The following is a 24,499-nucleotide window of genomic DNA, read 5'->3' as shown; positions in this document are numbered from 1 at the left end:
GAGTCAGGAGGTGGCCAAAGGCGGAGACCTTGGCGGTCCGATCCTTGGTTACAGAAGCTGGCTCTTGGGACGTGGAATGTCACCTCTCTGAAGGGGAAGGAGCCTGAGCTAGTGCGCGAGGTTGGGAGGTTCCAGCTAGATATAGTCAGGCTCACCTCAACGCACAGCATGGACTCTGGAACCAGTCTTCTTGAGAGGGACTGGACTCTCTACCACTCTGGAGTTGTCCCCGGTGAGAGGCACCGAGCAGGTGTGGGCATACTTATTGCCCCCCAACTTGGAGCCTGGTCATTGGGGTTCACCGAGATAGACGAGAGGGTAGCCTCCCTTCACCTCCAGGTGGGGGGATGGGTCCTAACTGTTGTTTGCACGTATTCACCGAACAGCAGTCTGGAGTACCCACCCTTTTTGGAGTCCCTGGAGGAGGTGATAGAGGGCGCACCTGCTTGGGACTCCCTCGTTCTGCTGGAAGACTTCAATGCCCATGTGGGCAATAACAGTGAAACCTGGAAGGGCGTGATTGGGAGGAATGCCCCCCCCCCCCCCCGATCTGAACCGAGTGGTATTTTGTTATTGGACTTCTGTGCTCGTCATGGATTGTCCATAACGAACACCATGTTCAGGCATAGGGGTGTCCATATGTGCACCTGGCACCAGGACACCCTAGGCCTCAGTTTGATGATCGATTTCGTGGTCATATCATCAGACTTGCAGCCACATGTCCTGGACACTCGGGTGAATAGAGGGATGGAGCTGTCAACTGATCACCACCTGGTGGTGAGTTGGTTTCAATGGTGGGGGAGGATGCCGGTCAGGCCTGGTAGGCCCAAATGTATTGTGAGGGTCTGCTCGGAATGTCTGGCAGAGTCTCCTGTCAGAAGTAGCTTCAACTCCCACCTCCCGGCAGAACTTTGACTACGTCCTGAGGGAGGTGGGGGACATTGAGTCTGAATGGGCCATATTCCGTGCCTCTATTGTTGAGGTGGCTGACCAGAGCTGTGGCCGTAAGGTGGTTGGTGCCTGTCGTGGCAGCAATCCCCGAACCCGTTGGTGGACACTGGCGGTGAGGGATGCCGTCAAGCTGAAGAAGGAGTCCTACAGGACCCTTTTGTTCTGTGGGACTCCAGAGGCGGCTAACAGGTACTGGCAGGCCAAGCAGAATGCAGCTTCGGTGGTTGCTGAGGCAAAAACTCGGGCATGGGAGGAGTTTGGGGAGGCCATGGAGAACAACTTCCGGATGGCTTCGAGGAGATTCTGGTCCACCATCCGGCGTCTCAGGAGGGGGAAGCAGTGCAGTGTCAACACTGTATATGGTGGGGATGATGCGCTGCTGACCTCGACTTAGGACGTTGTGTGTCGGTGGGGGGAGTACTTCAAAGACATCCTCAATCCCACTAACATGTCTTCCAATGAGGAAGCAGAGCCTGGGGACTTGGAGGTGGGCTCTCCCATCTCTGGACTGAGGTCACTGAGGTGGTCAAAAAACTCCTTGGTGGCAGGGCCCCGGGGGTGGATGAAATACGCCTGGAGTTCCTCAAGGCTCTGGATGTTGTAGGACTGTCCTGGTTGACACGCCTCTGCAACATCACATGGACATCGGGGAACGATGGGTACCAGAGGGTGTGTTCCAACTACAGAATGTAGTTTCATAATGTCTCGTATTCTTCTTCTTCTTTTGGCTGCTCCCGTTAGGGGTTGCCGCAGCAAATCATCTTTCATATCTTTCTGTCCTCTGCATCTTGTTCTGTTACACCCATCACCTGCATGTCCTCCCTCACCACATCCATAAACCTTTGCTTAGACCTTCCTTTTTTCCTCTTCCCTGGCAGCTCTATCCTTAGCATCCTTTTCCCAATATACTCAGCATTTCTCCTCTGCACATGTCCAAACCAACGCAATCTCGCCTCTCTGACTTTATCTCCCAACTGTCCAATTTGAGTTGACCCTCTAATGTCCTCATTTCTAATCCTATCCATCCTCGTCACACCCAATGCAGATCTTAGCATCTTTAACTCTGCTACCTCCAGCTCTGTCTCCTGATTTCTGGTCAGTGCCACCGTCTCCAACCCATATAACATAGCTGGTCTCACTACCGTCCTGTAGACCTTCACTTTCACTCTTGCTGATACCCATCTGTCACAAATTACTCCTGACACTCTTCTCCACCCATTCCACCCTGCCTTCACTCTTCACTTTTTCACCTCTCTTCCACAATCCCCATCACTCTGTAGTGTTGATCCCAAGTATTTAAACTCATCCACCTTCACCAACTCTACTCCCTGCATCCTCACCATTCCACTGACCTCCCTCTCATTTACACACATGTATTCTGTCTTGTTCCTATTGACCTTCATTCCTCTCCTCTCTTGAGCATGTCTCCACCTCTCCAGGGTCTCCTCAACCTACTCCCTACTATTCTCTACAGATCACAATGTCATCAGCAAACATCATAGTCCACGGGGACTCCTATCTAATCTCATCTGTCAACCTGTCCATCACCATTGCAAATAAGAAAGGGCTCAGAGCTGATCCCTGATGTAATCCCACCTCCAACTTGAATGCATCCATCACTCCTACCACAGACCTCACCACTCTCACACTTCCCTCGTACATATCCTGTACAACTCTTACTTACTTCTCTGCCACTCCAGACTTCCTCATACAATACCACAGCTCTCTCTCGAGGCACCCTGTCATATGCTTTCTCCAGGTCCACAAAGACACAATGCAACTCCTTCTGGACTTCTCTAAACTTCTCTATCAACATCCTCCGTGCAAACATTGCATCTGTGGTGCTCTTTTTTGGCATGAAACCATACTGCTGCTCACTAATCATCACCTCAATTCTTAACCTAGCTTCCACTACTCTTTCACATAACTTCATGCTGTGGCTTATCAATTTTATTCCCCTGTAGTTACAGCAGTCCTGCACATCCCCCTTATTCTTAAAAATCTGCACCAGTACACTTTTTCTCCACTCCTCAGGCATCCTCTCACTTTCCAAGATTCCATTAAATAATCTGGTTAAAAACTACACTGCTATCTCTCCTAAACACCTTCATGCTTTCATAGGTATGTCTTTTGGACCAACAGCCTTTCCATTTTTCATCCCCTTCATAGCTGTCCTTACTTCCTCCTTGCTAATGTGTTGCACTTCCTGATTCACTATCTCCACATCATCCAACCTCTTCTCTCTCTTGTTCTCTTCATTCATCAGCCTCTCAAAGTACTCTTTCCATCTGCTTAACACACTCTCCTCGCTTGTGAGTATGTTTCCATCTTTATCCTTTATCACCCTAACCTGCTGCACATCTTTCCCAGCTCGGTCCCTCTGTCTAGCCAATCGGTACAGGTCCTTTTCTCCCTCCTTAGTGTCCAACCTCTCATACAACTCATCATATGCCTTTTCTTTAGCCTCCGCCACCTCTCTCTTCACCATGCACCTTATCTCCTTGTACTCTTGTCTACTTTCTGCATCTCTTTGACTAGCCCACTTCTTCTTTGCCATCATCTTCCTCTGTATACTCTCCTGTATTTCCTCATTCCACCACTAGGTTTCCTTTTCCTCCTTCCTCTTTCCAGATGTCACGCCAAGCACCCCTTCTTGCTGTCACCCTTACTACATCTGCTGTAGTTTCCCAGCTGTCTGGTAACTCTTCACTGCTACCCAGTGCCTGTCTCACCTCCTCCCTAAACTCAAGATTGCAGTCTTCCTTTTTCAACTTCCACCATTTGATCCTTGGCTCTGCCCTCACTCTCTTCCTCTTCTTGATCTCCAACGTCATCCTACAGACCACCATCCTATGCTGCTTAACTACACTTTCCCCTGCCACCACTTTGCAGTCTTCAATGTCCTTCAGATCATCTCTTCTGCATAGGATGTAATCTACCTGTGTGCATCTTCCTCCACTCTTGTACGTAACCCTATGTTCCTCCCTCTTCTTAAAATACGTATTCACCACAGCCATGTCCATCCTTTTGGCAAAATCCACTATCCTCTGACCTTCTTCATTCCTCTTCTTGACACCATACCTGCCCATCACCTCCTTGTCTCCACTGTTCCCTTCACCAACATGCCCATTGAAATCCACTCCAATCACCACTTTCTGTCCTTCCCTCTTCATTGGCCTCCCTGCAGAATCTATACAGAAGCTACAATATATTCAGAACTCTGCGGCTAGAGTCCTCACCCACACAAAGTGTTTTGCTCACATCTCCCCTGTTCTGTCCCAGCTTCACTGGTTACCAGTTCCATCAAGGATTAAATTCAAGATTCTGCTTCTCACCTTCAAAGCCCTACATAACCTTTTCCCCCTCTACCTCACTCAGCTACTAGCTCCTTACACTCCTTGTCGCTCTCTCAGGTCCTCGAGTAGTAATCTCCTTACTGTCCCACACACCAGACTCTCCACCTTGGGAGGCAGGTCCTTCAGTGCTATAGCCCCTCAACTCTGAAACTCTCTTCCTCAGTCTCTCCGAGATTGCTCCTGTTTCTGCACTTTTAAATATCAACTGAAAACTTTCCTCTTCTACGAACTTTTGTCATCTGTGTAAATTTTTTTTCTTTTTACTCTGTGTGTAAAGTGACCTTGGGTTTGTGAAAGGCGCTCAATAAATGTAACTTACTAATCAAGAAAGCCCAGCAGAGACTACACTTCCTGAGGTGACTGAAGTGAGCAAGTTTTCCCCCTTCCATCCTCACCATGTTCTACAGAGGCATCATTGAGAGTGTTCTGACCAGCTACATCACTGTCTGGTATGGCAACTGCAACATATCCGACCGCAAGCGCCTGCAAAGGATAGTGAAGACAGCAGAGAACATTATTGGGGTGCCTCTCCCTTCACTACAGGACATATTTTACAAACGCAGTGTCCGCAAGGCCTGCAGCATTGTGCAGGACCCCTTACACTTCTCACATGGACTTTTCACACTTCTGCCATCCAAGAGAAGATACTGCAGCATCAAAGCCAGATCTGCCAGGCTGCAGGAGAGTTTTTACCCCCAAGCTGTTAGACTCCTTAACACCAGGCTGCCCCCTGGGACCTTCCACACGGCCTCAACCACCTCTAAAAGCAGAACTTTTATACATGCGAGCCACTTTCCTGCAAAGACGAGTGTGCATGTACAAAAGAACTGAAAATCTCATAATGACTTTTAAGTATTTTGACACTCTTGTTATCCTTCTGCTGTGAAACATTCTGACCTGTCATTGTTTACACATGTCTTAAACAACTATTATCATACACTGATCATTTCTGTATTATCTATATCTATTATTTATTATTTATTTATTATATTACATATCTTACACATCAATATTGCTGCTACTTCTTTGTCTTGTCTTTGCACAATGTCTTGTCTTGTTTGTGTTTTAATTTTTAAATTTTTAATTCTATTTTTAATTTATTATTTGCACATCATGTTGTTACACTGTGGACCCTGAGCTTCGCAATTTTGTCTATCTGTATACTTGTATATGGTTGAGATGACAATAAAGTTCACTTTGACTTTGACTTTGACCTTGATTTATTTACAGAGGGATCACACTCCTCAGCCTCCCTGGAAAAGTTTATGCGGGGGTCCTGGAGAAGAGGGTCCGCCAGATAGTCGAACCTCGGATTCAGGAGGAACAGTGTGGTTTTCGTCCTAGGTGCGGAACAGTGGACCAGCTCTACACCCTTGGCAGAGTCCTGGAGGGTGCATGGGAGTTTGCCCAACCAGTCTACATGTGTTTTGTGGACTTGGAAAAGGCATTCGACTGTGTCCCTTGGGGAATCCTGTGGGGGGTGCTCCGGGAGTATGGGGTAGCGGACCCCCTGATAAGGGCTGTTAGGTCCCTGTACAACCGGCATCAGAGCTTGGTCCGCATTGCCGGCAGTAAGTCGAACCCGTTTCCAGTGAGAGTTGGACTCTGCCAGGGCTGCCCTTTGTCACCGATTCTGTTCATAACTTTTATGGACAGAATTTCTAGGCACAGCCAGGGCGCTGAGGGGGTCTGGTTTGGTGGGCTCAGGATTAAGTCACTGCTTTTTGCGGATGATGTTGTCCAGTTTGCTTCATCAGGCCTTGATCTTCAACTCTCTCTGGATCGGTTTGCAGCCGAGTGTGAAGCAGCTGGGATGGGAATCAGCACCTCCAAATCCAAGACCATGGCTCTCAGCCGGAAAAGGGTGGAGTGCCCTCTCAGGATTGGGAGCGAGATCCTGCCCCAAGTGGAGGAGTTCAAGTATCTGGGGTCTTGTTCACGAGTGAGGGAAGAATAGAGCGGGAGATCGACAGGCGGACCGGTGCAGCGTCAGTAGTGATGCAGGCTCTGCATCGGTCTGTCGTGGTGAAAAAGGAGCTGAGCCGCAGGCAAAGCTCTCAATTTACCAGTCGATCTACGTTCCTACCTCACCTATGGTCATGAGCTATGGGTAGTGACCGAAAGAACGAGATTGTGAATACAAGCTGCTGAAATGAGTTTCATCCGCAAGGTGTCTGGGCTTTCCCTTAAAGATATGGTGAGAAGCTTGGTTATCCGGGAGGAGCTCAGAGTAGAGCCACTGCTCGTCCGTATAGAGAGGAGTCAGATGAGGTGGCTTGGGCATCTGATCAGGATGCCTCCTGAACGCCTCCCTGGTGAGGTGTTCTGGGCACGTCTAACTGGGAGGAGGCCCTGGGGAAGACTATGGGGGGACTATGTCTCTCGGCTGGCCTGGGATCGCCTTGGAATTCTCCCGGAAGAACTAGTAGAAGTGGCCAGGGAGATGGAAGTCTGGGCATCTCTGCTCAAGTTGCTGCCCCCGCAACCCAATCTCGGATAAGCGGAGGGATTGCTAAAATATAAAGTGCAATATAAATAAAATTTATTATTATTATTATTATTAAGAGGATGGATGGATGGATGGATGGATCTTAATTGTTTCATGTGTTCTTAATCAGCCACAATTAATAATGAATACAAATAGCAAAGAAACCACCAGCTCTCCAGCTAACTTTGTTTCATTTACAATGCTGAATGTACATCATAAAATATCTGTGTTAACCAAATGTTTAGAAATAAATCAGTGAGAAAATTGAAGGATCATGATGTGCAAATCTGGTCTATCCACAAAACACATGTATAATGTTCTAACAAAAGGAAATTCTACAATTGGATAAATTAAAGTACAAACAAGTTTCATTATCAGCAAGAACTGCATTCTAATTAGAAAACTTTAAGCGCCTTGAGCATGGGAAAGGCTCTATACAAATAAAATGTATTATTATTATTGTTAACTGATAAGAACGAAAACCGGCAGCCACTGTAACAGGACTGTGAGTAAAAATACCTGCCCCAGACCATTTTTCGGGTGGAGGTGTTGGGATGGGATCACAAAGAAAAGAAAATTAGGTAAGCTTATCAATGCGAAGGGCAGATCTGAAAGAAACCTTCATTTCTTGATGTAAGTGAATAATTAATATGCAAGTTTGTTTGGTGGGAACGATTCTGTTTACTTCATCTGTGTGTTCTCACTTGCCTTTATATGTAAAATACTGTTCTTTCCTTACAGATTTTTGTAGACAGCTATTTACTTCTGCAATAATGAAATCTTCAGTTAAATGCACCCCCTCTTCAGAAATTAAAATGGCTCTTTGAATGCATTTTTGATGAACAGCCATGACTTATGAGCATTCCAATCATTCCACAGTGCTGGCCTGTCATATATTTCAGTATGTCAGTGCAGACTAGTGTTACCTCCAAGATGTCCTCTTTGTAGCTAATGATGACAGTAGACATATTCAGTGGTGCAGGTTCAACTGGTGGGTAAAAACACGATCTGGAGATTTTGTGTTAGTAGAATTTGCTGTTTGGTGTTAACAGTATCATGCATATTGCTCTCTTTAGATGGTTTTGTGAAGCCAAAATTAGCAGGCCAGTCTCTCTGTTCTCTTTTTGACACTGTAGAATCTAGAAAGACATAACGTAAGGCAATAATAATCACATTGGGGACTTTGTTCATTTTTGGACTACGATTAACATGAAAGTTTCTATGCTTTCCACATTAAAGTAAAAAAAAAATGCCAGTGTTTGATTGGTTTGCTGATGTATTGGCTTGAAAGACAATTCATATACTTTTATAAATGCAAAAAACATATGCCCAAATATGAAAATTTGTGAGAAAAATTGTGGTATAGCGGGTCTGCAGCTTTCTCCCAGTTATTGTAGCTTTCTTCCAACATACACAAAGATGTGAGGGTTAGAATAACTTGAGATTCCAATTTGGAAACTGTGTTAATGTGAGTGTTACTATATGAGTGAATGGAACATGCAACAGACTGCCATCCCATGTAGAGGTGTTTAATGTCTGTTGGCCAGTGCTTTCAGGGTAGACCCTGGACTCCTGAACTGGGATAAGTGATTTTGAGAATATTATGTTATGTCAAATTGTAATAGAAATTGCTTGCTAAGGTCTCACTAAAGACTTTACTTTAAAACTCATTCTTATCCAGGGGAGCTTAGTCCTCTCTGGTTTCACTGTAGTTTACACCATGACTAGTCTTAGGTGTCTCATATCTCAGCACTCAGAATGCTACAAGCCTGAATCAAGATCAGCATTCAAAAGTATGTAATATCTGGCAGCTAACCTCAGCCTAGAATTATCATAGAATTTTGACACCCTCTGTATGATGAATTCAAATCACTATATTCTGAAATGCCCTGCATCTTGTTACCTTTCCTGCCTGTCTCCGGACCGTGGTCGGGGTGACGCAGGGGAGCTTCTCCTTCCTCGTATCCAGTGGTGTGAAGCTACAGGGCCAGAGCAACGTGCTCTGGGGTAAAACCCTGTCCCTGAGTTCCCTTGTCCTAATTTTCAGCAAGGAGCGACACAGAAGGCTTGAAGGCTCCAAAGTTAACTTTATTAAAAAAAATACTTATTAGTTGCTTGTTTTCAAGTTAACAGAGACCAACACCAAGAGAGAGACCCACTACAAGCCAACACAACACACAAAACAAAAACTTCCTCCTTTTTCATCTATATTCAAAACTCCACCCCTCAAACACCCACAACTCCACCCACATTCAGTATGACCAGGATGTCAGGCTGTTATTTTAAGCTCTGATCCGAACAATCTGATAATTTCATCAGGAATCTTAAAAACAGAAAAACTATCCGGACAAGAAAAAAAAATACTTAACTAAAGAATAACAATGGGAATTTGATGTTTGTGTTTCCCTATATGAGTATATTCAAGATGCCCTTAATATGCAAATTCTTGTAAAGATAATGCATCTATAAATTGATCAAGGAATGGTAAATAGATCTGTCACATCTATTTATTTATTTAAGTCTTATGGATGTGGTGAGCAAAGACATGCAGGTGATGGGTGTAACAGAACAAGATGCAGAGGACAGACAGAAAGATATGGAAGAAGATGATCCGCTGTGGCAACCCCTAACGGGCGCAGCCGAAAGAAGAAGTCTTTGCCATGACATTTGGAAAATATTTTTTAGTGGAACTTTTTCAAATCTGTTTGACCAGCATATTCAGTGCACATTTTTGAGAGTGACAGAGAACTCAATGCAGTGATTTCCAGATTGTTGAACAGTAGTTTGTTTTTAGTCCTAAAATCTCTTTTTCTTGGCAATATGGATCACAGGGACGATAACAGAGAATTTTTGAGGTTTTTGACCATAGTAGTATGTTTTAAATTCCCTTTCATCAGCAATATTCAGTTGTCAATAAAGGCAGAGAAAGTGAATTTGTTAGTGGTTTATTACAATTCACTATCTTATTGCAGCCTTTTTATAGATAAAGAATAATTATAATTGTTTTCTGTGTTCAGCAGATGGAAAAATTCCTGAGATCATTAAAAGCTTTGCTAAAAATTTTCTACATATCCTTGTTATTCAATCACACTACACCCATGGAAATCAATGCCCCCATTCAGCATTCAAGGCTTAGGGAATAAAGAAACTTCTCAGATAAAAAATAAATATGTTTTCATTGGATTTAAAACATTTTGAGACATGAAAAACACCAATTCCATATATTATTATTTAATTTTGTTTTTATGTTTTTCATTACAACAAGCATGTCAAGTATGATTCCCCTAATTTCTCCAAAATGACATCAAGCCAGTTTTTGAATGTCACCAAAGTCCTATTTTTTACCACACTACTTGGATATTTATTACATGTGTCAATAATTCTCTGTATGAGAAATATACAGTATGCTCATCAAGTTTCCATCTGGGTCCCCATGGTCTTGTTGAAGTTATTTTAAAGTAATATTCAGGATCTGCTTTACTAATTCCCCTCATAATTTTAAACCCTTCAATTATGTTACCTTGCACATAGCTCAAACCTCACAGTCCCTACCATCAGCCTAATCACTCTTCTCTCTACCTTCTTTAGCACTGTTATGTTTTTTGTAATGTGAAGATCAAAACTGCATACTATGTACTGTGTGTAATATGCACAATATAAAACTTTTTGAATTGATCTTTTTTTTTAAAAAATTTGCTCTATCCATTTTTTAGGCCTATGTAGGCTACAGCTTGCAGGTAAGAGTTGGAGAGCTGTCTGGCTTCTAGTTAGCCTCTTCTGGGCACACCAGTGAAGACCCTGACCTGCTTTATCTGTCTTTTGGAGGCCTTACACACTCCTTTCTTCACATATGTGAGTCCAACTCTTAACAATAGATAACTAAGACATCAGTTTTCAAAGATACAGTATGTCCATACAGTATATGTGATGGATTGCCTAATCTATGATGTTCACCTCAAGGAAGTCATAAAGTTCATATTAGCATATATATAGGTTATTGAAACAGAAAGGATTGTCTCTTTTGCCACTTGCCTTCTTCCTGTTATTTTGTTCACTGCAATTCTTATGATATCTAGGACTTGTGCATTGTGCACAAATACATAGCATTCACCCAGCAATCATTTTGTTATCATTCTCACTTCACTATAAAATAAGTATTTTGCTATTTAGGCAATACAGTATATTGCAATAATTATTACAAGGAAGCCACTATATCTCTCTATTCCTTTTGTCATCCACATAGTGCTGTATATTTGGCCATGTTTATATTTGATTTCTTTCTGCCTCGATTCACTTGATAAGTTCTGAAAAAACAGGATATGATTGCCCCTTTCATTGAAGCAGGAAGCAAATGGAATGCTGATCTTTGAAATGTGCTAAACAAGCAATTTTCAATAGTATGAATCACCTAACTTGCATTTCACCATTACTCTCACTACGCTACACTAATCATTTTGAAAAACTTCGCAAAGATTAAAAAGGCATGGTAGTTATATATTAACATAGAAGCAAATTTCAAAGGTTGATAAACTAGTTGTCATAATTTATTTTGTAATTAGTGCTATTGCCCTATCAGGTGGTATAATGAAGAAGGATCCAGAGGACTGAGTTCAGATCATAAACTGTGTATTACTTGTGCTTTTTATCTTGGTACTCCAGTACTTATTGTTCACTTCCCAAAAGGTGTGTGGGTTAAATCTAATTAATCCCTGTTTCAGTGAGTGTGACTTGTGATGAAATGAAGTCCCATCCAGGGCTGGTTCCTGCCTTGCCATTCGTGCTGAGCTGGAAGATTTAGATGGGGGTGCAGGGGCTAACAACACTGCCTGTCAGGTCCCGTGTCCTGGATTTGAAGCTCAGACCAGGCTATTGCCTCTGTAAAGTTTACATGTTCCAGGTTTTTCTCCCATATGTCAAAACATGTATGATAGATTTTTTTTGAAGTTCTAAATTGGTCCTGTGTGAGAGAGAATGTGTATATGTGTCTGCAGACTTAATTTGATGAGAACTCAATGGCACTTTCATTTTTATAAGAAGCCTCCATAATGTCTCATAATGTCCCACAATTTCATGGCACATCAACTCCAGTCCTCCATCATTCCAAGTCTTTGCATATAAATCTATTTGCTGAGTTATGGAAAGTGTTTAGGAGTCTCACCAAAATTTGGGAATTACCCAAAGGAATGGTGAAAATGGTAAAATAAGCACATTTTGTTTCGCTACAGCAAAATGTAGTAGTGATGTTGCTGCCAGGGAATACTATTTTAAGCAGCTACCTGATGTTGGTGTACAGTTTGTACGGATAATACAATTGATTTGCATTATTCGTACAAAGCAGTAAATCAGTGTTGAGCATGGATATCTGTGTTTGTTCATGATTATGTTAACGTTTGCTGAAGGAGATGTACATTTCATTTGTATTTCTTATAGCCTTCTCATTGTTGTGTTTATACACTTTGCTTATTTTGCTAGTGCAGCTTCACCCAAATTCTTCACATCATATATTTTCTCCATAATTTATATTCTTTGGGTCTTAATCTTTTCATGCTTTTTAGCTTGTATTTTTTGTGGTATGGACATGTGATGAGGAGAGAAAAAAATATGTGGGCAAAAGAATGATGGGAATGGAAGTCAAGTGAAGAGAAAGTGAGCGAGGCCAAAGTGGAGGTGGATGGATAAAGTAAAAGAAGATCTGAAGGAAAAGGGTTTGACTGAGAAGGTGATGCAGGACTGAGCTGTATGAAGAATGTTGATCAAGCACATTGACCCCACACAAAATTGAGAAAGGTTCAGGAGGAAGAAGAGAAGTTCAAAACAATGGATTCTTAAATTCAGCATTTATTAAAAAAAGAAATATCTTTTGACACATTTTAACACATCTGAAACAACTGGCCACCATAATGTCAGATGTTTATACAGCATGCAGCTTATGTGCCTGTCAACATGTACCAATATAACAAGAGGCAATGACCATGTTATCAATAACATCCATCCATTTTCCAACCCGCTGAATCCGAACACAGGGTCACGGGGGTCTGCTGGAGCCAATCCCAGCCAACACAGGGCACAAGGCAGGAACCAATCCTGGGCAGGGTGCCAACCCACCGCAGGACACATACAAACACACCCACACACCAAGAACACACTAGGGCCAATTTAGAATCACCAATCCACCTAACCTGCATGTCTTTGGACTGTGGGAGGAAACCGGAGTGCCCGGAGGAAACCCACGCAGATACGGGGAGAACATGCAAACTCCATGCAGGGAGGACCCGGGAAGCAAACCCAGGTCCCCAGATCTCCCAACTGCGAGGCAGCAGCGCTACCCACTGCGCCACCGTGCCGCCTGATATCAATAACAAACATGGCAAAATAAACAAATGCAAATAATACAAAATACTAAATTACTTTTTCAGTCCTGACAGTACAAACATCTTTGCAATGATTAGGTTGATTTAAACTACACAAACCCCTGCAACAACTCTGTAAAGACCCTTTATCTAACACGATTCTCAGTGATCTGTAAAAACTGTTTTATAAAAATGGCAAGCAATTCACTTAATTAATTCAATTATTTAATCACCCTACATGGAAATTATTGAGTAGAACTGAAATGACCTGAAATCAAATGAGCAAGGAAAGAAGATTAAGAGCTAGATTTTTTTCCCAATCGGTTAAAACACAAAAAGTACACTTTAACATTTTACAGTTATAGCAGTAAAGCATACACATACACTTCAGGTTAGATTCTAATCTTGGAATTGAATGTGATCAGTCTGAAAACCTAAAAAATGTTAATAGTAGTCCTGGGATAAAATGATTGGTGGTCGCAGACTCTCAGAAGACATGGATCCAAACAGGACTGAAAAGCTCAATTTTGGCAATGACCATAATCATATGAATGGATTGCTGTAAATGAATAATACCAGCAGGGTAAGGGAGCAAGACTGAGTGTTAATAGAAAGTGGAGGTGAGACTGAATAGTAAACAGCAATAAGGAAATGCAGTTGAATGGAATGAGATTGGGAAAATGCTATAAATTTCTCAGCTTAAAAACTAATATGGTGGACTGAAGAAAGCAGCTATCTGCTATCTAAGAATGTCCAGTATAATGGTAGGAGAAGACAACAGATCAGCTATAATTGTAACAAATAGCTTAAGAAAGGCTGCTGCTAAATTAGAATTTGATAAAAAGGTAGATGTTGGACCAGAAGATGGTTCATAAAATCTGTCATGAACAAGGTGTTCCTGAGCATAACAGTCTCGAAAATATCTCAAAATGCCCACTAGAGAGGGTGAATCATGAAACCCTGGCTAGTAACCAGAGGGCATATCTTAAATCTTTATAAATTAAAAGATGTATTATCACAAAATGCTCTTGGTAACAGTGAAGCTTCAAAGAACACACATTTTACAACGGGTTGCCTGAAATAAGCAATCCTGATGCAAGCAATGTCTCAATACAAGAATCCAAAGAAGAGTTGAAAAAACAGTGCAAAATGTTGAAATCCAGAAAATTACTAAAAACAGGAAGTAAATCAGAATCTAAGAAACTTACCCACACCAGCACATTCAATGAACCGCAATGGACTGTGGACATCCTTCAAGCCTTTATAGGGCTGAGGGCATCCCCTTGACTTTGATGGGCCAGTGGTGTAATGACAGCAAAAAGGCAGAAAATAGCAGTGAAGCACAGGAGAAAGAACAGAATCAATGCAAAGCGAGGGTCAAAACCAAACGTCAAAAAGAAAGAGCGCCAGAGCCAAATCATATATCACAATTAAAACTATTAATATAAGTTATAGAATAAATAATGGACAAAAAACATAAAAGAAACATTTGACCACCAGTTGATTGGGGATCCCTGGTTGAAACATATCATGACCAAAATGGCTTTAGAATAATTCTGTGCCTCAGGAGACTTCAGGGCTGTCTGGTGTGGGTACAGACTGCAGTCTTGTCGTGATCTGGTGATAGCAGATTTAAAAAATGGCCTAATGTGCTTGCAAAAGAGTTTTTGATACATTGAACAGAAAGTTGGAAGGGGAGAAAGTAAACTATATATTGGTAAACTTCAGTATTTTTAAACTTTATTTTAGTTTTTAGCATTAGCATTTAGGACATAACTATTGCTAATTTTGAAAAGATTCTTTGTCTGCAGTATTGTTTTTTCTTACTGGAGCAAAGAACCACAAATAGCAAAGATAACTCTGGAGACAAGGTAAGTTGGAGCCATGGCAAAAATCTTGAAAGAAGTGCTGAACTAAAGAAAAATTAAAATGTAATTGATGGGAATCAAACCTGTATTCTTGGTTGGAAAGGCAAGAATGCTAGCCATCACATCACTATGATGTCTCTTTTTTAACCTGTAGCTCTGTTTTTTGGCTTTGTCAAGGTATTGTCAAAACTTTGATGTAAATTTAAAGTGGGAAAAATTATTGCATTTAGACTAAATATGTTTAATAATCCCAACTCAGTATGAGATTAGATCACTTGCTTCAACCCCAAAATGACGGCATGGGGCCAGTTCCAAAAGTTGTAGGTCAAAAACCTGACTTATGCAATATTCATTACAATAAAGAAACTGTTTTGACCAGTTTGCGATGGTGGTGTAATGGTGAGAGATTATGCTTGTAAACTTTTAAAGAAAAAAGTTAAATGTAAAGGGTGTGGCAGGATGCTGGGGGTCAGACCCAGCCGGGACGCCTGGAAGGACCGGGAGGCAGACGAGGGGGCAACCATGTGGGGACCACGGGGACGGAGCATGGAGGCTCAAACCCATTGGGGCCCATGGCCACCGCCAGGGGGCACCCCGAGCCTCTTAGAGCCCAGGATATCTGCACTTCCCCCACACCTGGGAAGGTTGATGGAGGACCTTCCAGGGACGCCTGGAGTGCTTCCGGGTGGTCATGCGGCACTTCTGCCACACCAGGAAGTGCCGCTGGAAGGACATCATCGAGCACCTGGAGCACATCCGGGTGATTATAAAAGGGGCCGCCTTCCTACAGTCGGGGAGCAAGAGTCGGGTGCAGGAGGAGGATGAAGCTCCAGTGAGAGGAAGAAAGGCGGCCCACGGACGTTTAAAGGACCGTGTGAGGGTGACTGGTGCGGGGCACTGTGTGTGTGCGGGGTTTAATTCTAAATAAACTGTGTGTTTTATAGAACTGCCGGAGGGAGTCTTGTCTGATGTTGTTCGGGCTGCATCTCACAAGGGGCACAGCAAACCTGGATTTCTTGATTAAAAGACAAGCATGTTAACCGTCACAACTTGTGCAACACTGTTCCTCTGTGAAAAGTTTGCACTGTAATATTTCTCAACACTTACTCTGATCCCAAGCTACCCCCACCAAATGCTGAGTGGTCAAGGCAAAAAGATATAAGTTAAAAACCTGAACTATTTTTCCCCATCCAACCTACTCTGTGGCATGAAAATCAAAGTTGTGCATTAACAACAAAAAAGCAAAGAAATATTGTGGCTTATAATACAGAGATTCACTACATAGACATACCTGTACATAAAATGAATCAGATGCCTTAAAAGAGAGATGTACACATTAATACAAATAAAGAACAATCTTACATTATAGATTGCCCAAAGAGTATCAGTCAAAAAAGATGCCATATGCAACATATCATAGTATTAGCTGAGTTTTACTGCATACTACTTGGCTTTTAAAATCTAAAAAAGTTCAAAATAGATAAATACAGCCAAGGATGAACTTTTGAAATGACCTCTTTCAGATATTCTCCCAGGAGACTCCCCAAATAGTGCAGTATCATATTATTTTAAGTCACTACACAGCAATTACAACTTTTTTGTTTCCATTATGAGAATTTATGTCATCTAGCTGCTTTTCAGGCATCAAGCCAGATGAAGCAAAATCCTGGGAGGGAGTAGTCTCCCATACCACCTTTAATTCTGTGTTCTGCTCACCCCTTGTTGTCTGCCTGTTTGTTTATAGAGATTTGTATACAATGAGTCATCTAAATTATTGTCCATTTATCACCCAGACAAGGTGTTTACTAACAAGATATGAGCATGGGGTCTGGGGTTAGAAACTGTAGATGCCACATGGGCTGGAAGGACATCCCGGCCAGGAAAGGAAACAGACCCAGAAGGAAGAGATGGACGGACAGCTCCTACAGAAGTAGAGAGATCACTAGGGAACTGTTATTCCCCCAGCATGCTAGATGGCAGCAGTCCCGGATATCCCCGCCCAGTGGGAAGCCAGCAGGGCATGCCGAGAAATGCAGTTTGGCAGGGCAGCCCTGCTGGGGTCATGGGGTGCCTCAAGATGGCATACCAGGAAAACAAGCTCCCTGCTCAAATAATGGACTTCCATGTGACTCGGAAGTACTTCCATTGGGTACTCGACCTGGCACCACAAGTACTCCCGGGTCTGTAATAAAAGGGGCTGCACTCCCTTACTCAGGCGAGTCAGAGCTGGGTGGTAGAGTGGCAACACTCGACTGGAGGAGGGCAGTGCGATGGTGAGAGAATATAGTGTGGAGAGAGAAAGACCAGTTTTTGTGATACTTTTGGAGGTACTTTAAATAAAACCTTCATTTATTTTGATCAAGGACTGTGTTTTTGTGATCATGTTGGGGTTTGGGACTCACTGAAGCCCGGGGTTTATCACAAAAGATAGTGGGGACTACAGAATACATTATTACGGAAGGCTGATGCTTTATGTTTTTATTATTTAATTGTGTCTTTTGCTTGTTGAACTTCATCAATGTTCAAGAATAAAGCAAACTGATGACAGTGAGGTAAAACAGTTGGGCTACAGTACCTATTCTTTATTTAATCTAAGAAAAATTTGTACATTTTTTTAAGAATAAAACAATTGATACTTTTTGAAATGTATAAAAAGAAAAGAGCCTTCACTGAACCCACTTTGACAGCACTAAAAAGAGAAAACAGCAAAGAATGTGAAAGCAAATGTGAAGTTGACTAGAAAATCATTATACATACACCCTGTAGAGGACAGCATGCAGAATAAGAGAGAAGAAAGGTGGAAATGCTACTTAGTGAAACCCCCAACCGGTGCTGAATTAACGGCACAGCAAGAAGTTTGTTTTGGATAGAGCAACTGGAGTAAAGTTGTTCATCCAGGATGCAGAGAGTTATATAATTATGAGATTACAAGATGAAGTCTTCCAAACTGCCGGAGTGACAAACCAGGAGATTTGCAGTGGGGCGCTAATAGGAATTTAGCAGTGATGGTAGAAGCATCTGCTGGGAAACAGAGAGTGAAAGCTAGGAAAAGGAAGAAAAGTCCAGGAGGAAAACCTATGGAAACAATTGAGGAAATAGGAGAAATAGATTCATGGAGTAGGATTTCGCCAGGTGCTACCACATGGCAGCTGTGGGAGAACATTCACAGAACATGTTAAGGAAGGTTCCTTCTTTCTGCTTTAAACATCCTCTTTCTGAAACAGTGACTTGAGTCATAAAAATCTGTTTATGAACAGTTTCCTGTGCTGAGAGATTCAGAGCTCAAGTTAGCAGGGGTATTCAGTGGTCCTAGAATCACAGGCCTCGCTTAAATAATATAAACAGATTTTATGAAAAGAGACATTTGGAAATGCTTGCTGAAACAGCAAATAATTTCTGTACTGAGCTTTAAACTGAAAATGACAGTTGTGACTTTAATGGAAAGATCAGTAAACAAAATACAGACAAATAGGTTGTGGGCGTGACTGTGCATTGTGATGAACTCTCACCCATTTCCTTTTTTGGTTTCTGTTGCTGCAAGAATAGGCTTCACCTTGTATCAGCCAATACTGAAATAAGATGGTTCTGGAAAGAATGGAAAACTGGATAAATGGCACTTAGTTTTAAATTTGAAGAGGGATGTGCTTGAGTTATAGTGAACGATTTGAAGTCCACAACTGTGTAGATAAAGAAGAAGATAATTTTTTGTTCTGTAGAAAAGCCAGTCAATGAAAAGGGAAAACAATGATTTGACATTATGTTAGCTAGAAGAAACATAGAACTGTATCTTACAGGAATTTAGAAAGTAAGTTTGTTCCATGTCTTACCGTATATATAGCAAAAACCAAGAAATTATACAAGTTGTCTGGATTCTGAAGTACCCACTGTGTAGAAATTGAATTGACACCAGCATTCCTGTCTAGTTACTTTGAACAGAAGAACCTCAAGTGCATTGTACAGCATGGAGGACACCAACATGTTTCCTTAAATTGTATGCATCTAACTCTAACCTTCTTGCTTGCATTTCACTGAATAAAGTCCAGCATGTCCATATGAGTTCCAATGAGCCTTTCCTTGATGGAGCAACCAGAAACCTTTTAGCTTAAATTCGATGGAACATACTGCATCATGCTTGTTTGTAATACCGTATACAGAGCAGTTGGCAACTTGTTATCTATAAGAACGAGAATAAGGCAAAGACGAATTGTCTAAAAAAAGAAAAAAAACAAAAAAACAAAACAAAAATAATTATGAGCCAGTGCTGTGGAATAATGTCTTCTTCAGAGAGGAGTAATAGATTGACTGGCATCTTTCAATGGTGGCATTCTTAAATATGCTAATAGCAGGAAGCATTGGTGGAAGTGGAAAAATGCACTTAGCAGTCCATGGCAGTGTTCAGATTTTAAATAAAATGTGCTCATGCTCGGGGGCCTTGAAGTTACACGTGATAGTCTAACCTTGTGGCCCCAGCATGTTGATGAGGAAATTGGCTGATCGCACATTGACATGCAAACACGGTCAGCCCAGACAGTTTCCTCATTAGCACATTAGGGATCAGAATCAAGGCACCTACACCCTCATTAATATAAAAGGAGCCTCAGAAGGACAGACAGGGAGATCGAGAAATAAAGAAGAAATAAAAATAAGAAAAGGAGGTTAAAAGGAATGGGCAGAAGAGTCAGGATCAGGGCTGAGCCGGTGCTGCTATAGAGAGAAGACGAGAGGTTGCCCCAAGTGGAGCAGTGGTGCTCCAAAGTAGCGTTGCTCTTGCTGAGTGTCCAGAGTAGCAGGTTTGACCAACTACTCTGAGTGATAGGAAACAGGAGCAGGGCTGACACCAAGTAATTGCTGCAGAGACAGAGTTGAATGTGCTTGTCAGAGGATGTCTCACCTTGCTGAGGAGACTAAAAAGGGTGAGCAGATGAGACATCGGTTTTCAAAGGAGGCACAGAGGCTCAAAGACGCTCATGAGTGATTTTAAAGGAGAGATCTTGACTCTGGCTTTAACTTTCTGATTTTAAATATTTTGAATATTTTTTTTATTTATTGTGATATTTAACCTCCACCAATGCACTGGGTTTTATTTGGGATTATTTATTGTGTATTGTTAAACTGAAAGACTGCACTGCACTCTAGTTTGAACCGATTTGTTTGTTAATAAAAGCATTGCACACTTTGCATCATCTCTTGCCGCTCAGTGTCTGTATTGCCAAGTTCAATCTTAGTTTATGTCTTTCGATATCTCAGGTTCAAGGGCAAGTATGCCAGCTGCGGGCATCACACTTTGATCATCCATTTTGAGAGTGGAAATGGGAGAAGATTTGAACAACCATGCCAACCCCCAAATCAGAGTGGTATTGTAGTAGAAAATAAGCCTTGAAGATGTCTCATATTCATGCATACGTGACTTACTCTACACAAATTTTTTAAAAAGTTGCACTGTAACTTAAATGCTATGTATAAATGCTTTAATTTTATGCTGCATTTTTTTAACCTAAATGCAAACTGAACATTGTATACTTATACAGAATGAACATCGTTTTCTGATGTCACACTCGCCCTGTGCTTCGCAGAACTTAAGAATATTATACCATTATGCCAAGATGGTCCTTCTGTTACTAACTTTAACAAATACTGTAGGTCTTCTACTTTATTCATGTATAGTCTTGTGTCCAGCTGTCATTAATGGAAAGAACTGCTTAGCCTCTCTTGCGCAGAACTGCCCCAATTTAATCTGACAAAACTAAACTTTATAACAAGCCAACTTAATAAAACACAATTACTGTTTTAGCAACTGGAGATTGATTAGCATATTCTTTTCAGCATTCTGCTAAGACTTATGGAACAATACATAACTATCATGGAGTTGTTTGCAGCCAATATTGGTTGGTGGTCTCTGGCAGAGGGAAGCACCATCATCAGTTGTACAATGAGAATAAATTATCTTAATGCTTACACTTACTACATGCAGTTCCATTCAATTTATCTGCAATGTCTTCAGGAGAAACCTTAAGGTTGCAAATACACTGGTGCAAGTCAAGTTAGATGACTATAATCTTTCCTATTTATCATCATCAGCTGGTTTTTAACTTCCCTGCTTGATAATTACAAAATAAGTAACACTAAACCTCATCTCCATCCATACTTTAGTGCTTAATCTACACAAGTAGTTTTATAATCTTGTCAGTTCATCACAGTTTTGGACTAGAGTTTTCCATGTCCTAAGTTAAGCCAGCAATATCCATGTAACCATATTTGAAATGTCTGGGGCCTGATCAAAGGACCTTGCTATGCAAAAAAAAAAAAAAAACTCATCCTTGATCTCCTACAGAAATGCAGCAACAGTAGCAACAATAAATAATGTATGGACTGACATTCCAGAATTCCAAAAAATACAAGTTAATAAAAAAGGGAGCTACCAAGTTATTATCATACTTTGCAAAAACATTATTATTGATAGAATCCATACTTTCATCATGTCTCCTTGAAGCTAACATCCCTGGCAGCAAAGAAGGAATGTTTAACCTATTAGACACTGAGAAAATAGCCCCATTATTCTTCTCTATTATTCTGAAAAAATGAAGCCCCCCCAAAAAAATATTACTCACTTCATAGTTGAAATTAGTTAAAAAAGATCATCCTCTGTTACCATCAGTGTAATACTAAATTGTGCAAAACCAGCCCTTGGCCACACAAAGCTGCCACTGACATGTTGTTTTCATTAGCAGGAATATCCATACAGTTGCTAGCAGCAGCAAGCTGATCAGTATTTCTATAGCACAAATTGGGGATCTGTTCTTGATGCTCAGCTTCCCAATTAAATTTTTCACATTGGTCAGCCTTGTTTTTTGAGCTCCTATCTCTCTTCACAACTAAAAAAATATGACTTCTCCAAATTCCTGTTCACAGCATCTGCATTTCTTGTCATAACATACGCTGCTAACTATACCTCAGAGAGTCCCAGCTATGCTGCAGTACTACACAAAGTAGGATTATTTACAAATAATATTTAGATATTTATAAATTACAAAAAGCAGCAATACATTAACCTTACTTGAACAATTTCAACAGCTGTCTTAACACAATGCTATTCCTCTAAGAGTCTAGAGAAAAGAAAACATTTCAATTAATACCTTGGGATAATGGTCAATCCGGTACCTTTGCTGTCACCTATTGGTAGTTTCTTTCAGGAAGAAATCAAAAATAACGTATATAAAGGCTTGCTGACCAACATTGTATTATATCAAGACAGTGTGCTGTTTTCCAAACAACAAGACATGGATCACAAAAAACTGAAAGTCCTATTGAATATGAAAAGAGTATTCAAGTCTGGAGATAAGGATGAAATCAAGCTGCTGCAGTCAGAACTAAAGATGCAGCTCTGTGAGGGGAAAGTTCACTACAGAGATCTGTGGTCTCTAGCCTCTCTCCACTCCCTGGACTTTCTGTCTCTTCTGACCAAATGAGGAGAGAGCTGGGAAAACTGCATAAACAATTGCTTCAGGGATGGAATCAGCCCCAGGGTGCTGAAAACATTTGCCAGTCAGCTCTGCAGGGTCCTTCAGTACCTCTTCTCCCATTTCCTTGAATCTACACAAGGTTCCTCAACTGTTTTCTCAGAGTCACAGAAAGGGCATTCTAGTGATCCTAAGGATTTCAGACAAGTTGCTCTTACTTTATAAATCATGAAGACCTTTGAGAAGCTGGTCCTAAAACAGCTACAACCCTTGGTTCTCAGAACATCTGGATCCTCTAAAGTTTGCCTATCAGGCAAATATTTGTGTGAAGGATGCTCTCATCTACATGCTCCATAGAGCCCACTCCATCTTGAACAAAGCTGGTACCACAGTCAGGAAAATGTTCTTTGACTTTTCCAATGTTTTTAACACCACTTTGCCTTAAGGCTTTGAATCTTCATGCTCCCACAATCTCCTGGATCATGGACTACCTGACCAACAGACATCAGTTTGTGAGACAGAGGGACTGTGTGTAAGAAATGGTGGTGTGTAATATTTGATCACCTCGGGGAATTATCTCCCTTCCTGTTCACCCTTTACACAACAGATTTCCAGCACAATACCAGCATTTTCCATCTACATAAATTTTCAGATGACTCGTCCATCATAGGCTTAATTAATAATGAAGATTAGTTAGAGTACAGAAAAGTCACACAGGACTTCATCTTGTGATGCAGGGACAACAACCTGCAGCTAAACATCAGCAAGACAAAAGAACTGGTGGTGGACTTCCGACATACCAAGAAGCCTCTGAGACCAGTCACCATTCAGGGGGAGGTCCTGGAATTGATGCAGAGTTACACGTACCTGGGGGTTCACATAAACAACAAACTGGACTGGTCTGACAACACAGTGCCACTGTACAAGAAGGACCAGAGCAGACTGTACTTACTAAGGCGAATGAGGTTCTTGTTGTCTTTGTTTTTATATTCCAGATGGTTGTCTCCTATAACCCACATCTTGAAACACTTCGAAAAATTATAAAAGAACTTCAGCCAATACTAAACAATGACCAAACACTGAAAAATGTATTTCCTGAACCTCTCCTCCTGGCATACAGACAACCACCAAACCTTCAGCAACTAATTGTTCGAAGCTCCCAAAACGAACCAACAGAAAATGGCACATCTCCATGCCTACAGAAAAGATGCAAAACATGTGCCCAAATTTATGATACAGACCGTATAGTTATACCACACTGCCAACTTGAACATCACATCAAGGGATCATTTCCCTGCAGATCATTTAATGTAGTCTACCTAATTCTCTGCGTGAAATGTCCTGACACTGCACTCTATGTGGGAGAAACTGGACAAACACTCCGCCAGAGAATGAATTTACACAGGTTCCACATTAAACATGACAACACAGATGTTCCTGTAGCGGCCCACTTCAACAGCCATAGACACTGTGAGAGGGACTTTAAAGTCACAGTGCTTATGGTCAACTTCAGAACACAGCAAGAGAGAAAAGAATGGGAAGTTAAACTCATGCTAAAATTTAATACATTACAACATGGCTTGAATAAAGACAAGAGTTTTATGACCAGATATGAGGATTGTTTACATCTCTCAGAATGACAGACAACCTGTCTACAGACCCACATTGTTTTGAAAAACTCATTACAAACTTCAAAAGACTTTGTTGGACAGTTATCTTATCCAAAGATCTTGACCATACATTGTTCTTCTCTCTCTTGTTAAATGAACCCTAACCTGAATGAATCTATTAATTTTTTACATTTAAAATTTCTCATTTAAAGATTTACCAATGTTGTTTCTTGTCCTAGAGTGTGTATATAAACACAGGGAACTCCAGTTTCTGTATTACATCTTGCCTGAAGAAGGGGCCTGAGTTGCCTTGAAAGCTTGCATATTGTAATCTTTTTAGTTAGCCAATAAAAGGTGTCATTTTACTTGGCTTTTCTCTACATTCATAATGGCTAACACGGTACAACACCCTAGTACTA

Source organism: Erpetoichthys calabaricus, chromosome 6, assembly GCF_900747795.2.
Source record: "Erpetoichthys calabaricus chromosome 6, fErpCal1.3, whole genome shotgun sequence".
NCBI lineage: Eukaryota > Metazoa > Chordata > Cladistia > Polypteriformes > Polypteridae > Erpetoichthys > Erpetoichthys calabaricus.
The sequence above is the reverse complement of the archived record's forward strand: the minus strand, read 5'-3'. Positions refer to the sequence as shown.